The sequence below is a fragment of the Protomyctophum parallelum genome (genome assembly GCF_964188405.1).
Source record: "Protomyctophum parallelum genome assembly, chromosome: 13".
Taxonomy (NCBI): domain Eukaryota; kingdom Metazoa; phylum Chordata; class Actinopteri; order Myctophiformes; family Myctophidae; genus Protomyctophum; species Protomyctophum parallelum.
In genome coordinates this window covers 27,448,871-27,453,870 of record NC_139708.1, presented here as the reverse complement: position 1 = coordinate 27,453,870, position 5,000 = coordinate 27,448,871, and the positions used below count along the sequence as shown (strand labels likewise).

The 5,000-nt window shown below is 44.4% G+C and overlaps 1 protein-coding gene across 3 annotated transcripts in view; it reads right to left on the bottom strand.

The window, feature by feature from the left end:
- scn4ab (sodium channel, voltage-gated, type IV, alpha, b) overlaps positions 1 to 5,000 on the bottom strand; it is a 72,264-nt gene that overhangs the window by 66,781 nt on the left and 483 nt on the right. The window lies entirely within an intron of this gene.

The window sequence follows — 5,000 nt, the reverse complement described above, 5'->3', positions numbered from 1 at the left end:
GCTCCCCCATATCTTCACAGTCTGATCGAACCCTACAAACCCTCCCGCGCACTCAGATCAGCCAACGCAGGGAATCTGGAAGTACCCTCACTAAAAACGCCGGGACAGCGCTCCACACGTCCCAAACTCTTCTCCCTTCTGGCTCCAAAATTATGGAATGCACTTCCGATTACAGTCAGAACTACAGACTCACTCCCAATCTAAACTATGGAATGAACTTCCCATTGCAGTCAGAACTACAGACTCACTCCCAATCTAAACTATGGAATGAACTTCCCATTACAGTCCTACCTTGACTGCCTACTAGTGCCTAGACATGTCTCTCTCTCACACATACACACGCCGCGCAAGCACACACACACACACACACACACACACACACACACACACACACACACACACACACACACACACACACACACACACACAACAACACACACACACACACACACAGTTTGCTTAATGACCTCTGTTTATTCGTGTTGTGGTCTTGTTGGTGGGAACTTGCACCTCCGGAAGCTTGTTTTGTAAACACACACACACACACACACACACACACACACACACACACACACACACACACACACACACACACACACACACACACACACACACACACACACACACACACAGAAAACAGGTGCAGCCAGCTGTGTTAATCCAGGTGAATGTTAGCTTTGTTGCCAAAACTTTAACCTTTCTGTTTGTTAACTTCTGTAGTACTACTGTACAATAATACTAATACTACTGTACATATACTAATAATACTCAATAATACTACACTGTATACGACTGTACTACAACATGCTAATATTAACCTATTTAGGCCTGATATCAACATTTAAAAAAGTGTCTTCTAAATCAGGACAGTTTTCTGAAATACCTCATGTTTCTGTAACAGTGGTGATCAATATTTCATGTCATGGACCCCGAAAATGATATGTAATTCGCCGCCGACCCCCATCTGAAAATATGTTCTTCCAGGGAGGGACCCCCCCCCCCAGAAGCAAATAATTGAGTTAAAATCGTTGACTCTAACAATATATATTCAAAGATTTGCGCCACATTTTCACGATTTTTCAAAAATAGCAGACCTACAAGCTCATAGCGCGGCACTCGTGAGTCGTAAGTAATATTATTAGTGTAGCACTCCAAATCCCAAGCCTCGTGACATCACTAAGACCTCTGATGTCATAGTAAATATGATCTGTTGTCGCAATTAAGCCCATATATGGAGATCCCTGATGTCATCAATATTGGCCGGCAACTCCACAGCTGACCTCAAACCCTTAGATCTCCATATATGGATATGTGTCTGCACGTGTTGTGACATTCTATATGTTGATCCTTCCTCTTCCATGTCTCCCTTTTGACTGATACCTGTCCATTTAAACTCTAGACGGACCTATTGACTGATACCTGTCCATTTAAACTCTAGACGGGCCTGTTGACTGATACCTGTCCATTTAAACTCCAGACGGGCCTGTTGACTGATACCTGTCCATTTAAACTCTAGACGGGCCTGTTGACTGATACCTGTCCATTTAAACTCTAGACGGGCCTGTTGACTGATACCTGTCCATTTAAACTCTAGACGGACCTGTTGACTGATACCTGTCCATTTAAACTCCAGACGGGCCTGTTGACTGATACCTGTCCATTTAAACTCCAGACGGGCCTGTTGACTGATACCTGTCCATTTAAACTCTAGACGGGCCTGTTGACTGATACCTGTCCATTTAAACTCCAGACGGGCCTCTTGACAGATACCTGTCCATAAAAAACTCTAGACGGGCCTGTTGACAGATACCTGTCCATTTAAACTCTAGACGGGCCTGTTGACTGATACCTGTCCATTTAAACTCTAGACGGGCCTGTTGACTGATACCTGTCCATTTAAACTCTAGACGGGCCTGTTGACTGATACCTGTCCATTTAAACTCCAGACGGGCCTGTTGACTGATACCTGTCCATTTAAACTCCAGACGGGCCTGTTGACTGATACCTGCCCCAAAGTTATTAGTGCAGCCACGCCCGGCAGTTCTCAACAGGCAGTTAAGGCACTCAAGACACTGCCCACCGCTGCCACCCTTAGATCTCCATATATGGAGCTGACCTGTTCTGACATTCCATATGTTGATCTGACCTCATCAAACCCTGTACACTCAAGACACGCTCCATATATGGCCAGTACAGCATTCTTTCCATATGTTGATCTGACCCCCCCCAATGCCAAAGCGCCAGCGCTCGCCCAGCAGTCTGCTGTCACCCAGGAGGATTTATGTCACCCAGGAGGATGTGATGTCACCCAGCAGGATGTGATGTCACCCAGGAGGATGGGTGCACGCGACCTCAGGGCGTCTTACTGGTACTATAATATAGTAAGAACCTGGGGAAGTCTGACATGCGCACGCACACGCGCACACGCACACACACACACACACACACACGCACACGCACACACACACACACACACACACACACACACACACACACACACACACACACACACACACACACACACACACACACACACGTACAGAGTACCACTGAAACCTAAGCCAGCACTGTGTGAGGTGACAGGAACTCTGCATGCGTTACATTCACCAACGTCATTCCATTGATGCTGTGTGAGATCCTGACCTGAACACCATACCTAGTGACCTAGAGATCCATCACATTGACCTATAAAACTACAGTACCCATAATCCCTCAGGTAACCATCACATTGACCTATAAAACTAGAATACCATCACATTGACCTATAAACTGCAATACCATTACATTGACTTATAAAACTACAATACCATCACATTGACCTATATACAACTACAATACAATACCATTACATTGACCTATAAAACTTCAATACCATTACATTGACCTATAAAACTACAGTACCCATAATCCCTCTGGTAAGCATCACATTGACCTATAAAACTACAATACCATCACCTTGACATATAAAAGTACAATACCATCACATTGACCTATAAAACTACAATACCATCACATTGACCTATAAAACTATACCATCACATTGACCTATAAAACTACAATACCATCACCTTGACATATAAAACTACAATACCATCACATTGACCTATACAACTACAATACCATCACATCGACCTATAAAACTACAATACCATTACATTGACCTATACAACTACAGTACCCATAATCCCTCAGGTATTTTGAGTCCTCTGTAGAGCAGTGTTGATTTCCTCGACTAAAACTAAGAGGAAAAATGTCCGTTGACTACCTTTTTCCACTGACGAAAAATAAATGGAAACTAAATGAAAACTAAGCTACGATGACTAAAACTAAGACTAAATATACTGACAATTTCGTCAAACAAATAAAAACTAGACTAAAATGTTAGGAAGGGACTAGTGGACAAGAGATCCAATATAAGTAATTTTACACTTGGCTGCATGATGAAAATAGCCGCGTTGTGAGCTTGAAGATCTGCTATTTTCAGCAAGTGTCCCTGATCTGATCTGTGACCACCTGATCTGAGTGGGGGTCCCCGGGGGGGTGGGGGGGTGTCCCTGGGGGGTCCCCAGGGGGTCTCCGGAACATCCAGATCACCAGGAACGTGCCCACCGATTATACTACGGATTATATCGTCCATTTTACCTGGTCTGATGCATTTAGAGTAGGGTTCTGTTCAGAACCTGGTCTGATGCATTTAGAATAGGGTTCTGTTGAGGACCTGGTCTGATGCATTTAGAATAGGGTTCTGTTCAGAACCTGGTCTGATGCATTTAGAATAGGGTTCTGTTGAGAACCTGGTCTGATGCATTTAGAATAGTGTTCTGTTCAGAACCTGGTCTGATGCATTTAGAATAGGGTTCTGTTCAAAACCTGGTCTGATGCATTTAGAATAGGGTTCTGTTCAGAACCTGGTCTGATGCATTTAGAATAGGGTTCTGTTCAGAACCTGGTCTGATGCATTTAGAATAGGGTTCTGTTGAGAACCTGGTCTGATGCATTTAGAATAGGGTTCTGTTGAGGACCTGGTCTGATGCATTTAGAATAGGGTTCTGTTGAGAACCTGGTCTGATGCATTTAGAATAGGGTTCTGTTGAGGACCTGGTCTGATGCATTTAGAATAGGGTTCTGTTGAGAACCTGGTCTGATGCATTTAGAATAGGGGTGTTTTCTCACTCGCCACAGAAAGGAAATATGAACATAATATCATCCTTTACATAAATGGTGCATTACATTCACCCATTCACACACCTTTACATAAATGGTGCATTACATTCACCCATTCACACAACTTTACAGAGATGGTGCATTACATTCACCCATTCACACACCTTTACAGAGATGGTGCATTACATTCACCCATTCACACACCTTTACAGAGATGGTGCATTACATTCACGCATTCACACACACATTCACACACCACACACCTTTACATAGATGCTAAAGATCTCCACTGCAGGATGATGTCATAATTCAATATAATATATAATATAATTTTTTGAAGGACGGTTAACTTTTTAAATTTTAAATTTATCCCACGATTTTGTAACCCAGTTTTTCTTTTCATCTAATGTAATCCTGGGCGCTACACTTCCTCTGCCAACCTGGGGGGGGCAGCGGACTGACCTCATGCCTCCTTCTATGCATGAGGAGTCCAAGCTGCTTCTTTTCACCTGACAGAGGGGAATTTCCCCGGCCGCACGTGGAAGGGACACGTTATTCCGACCAGTTCCTTTCCCCTCCATCAGGCGCCCTGGCATGTTTTTGTGAGGGTATCTACCCTAGGGGACACGGGGAGAACATGCAAACTCCACACAGAAAGGCCCTATCGCCAACCCCCGCCTCGGGTATGGGCACTGATGACGCAGAGGAGGGAACACGCCGCCAGTGCCCACAGCGTCCCCATCGGGAATCGAACCCAGGACCTTCTAGCTGTGAGGCGACAGCACTACCAACTGTGCCACCGTGCCCCCGACGGTTAAGGACGGTTAACTTTTAAT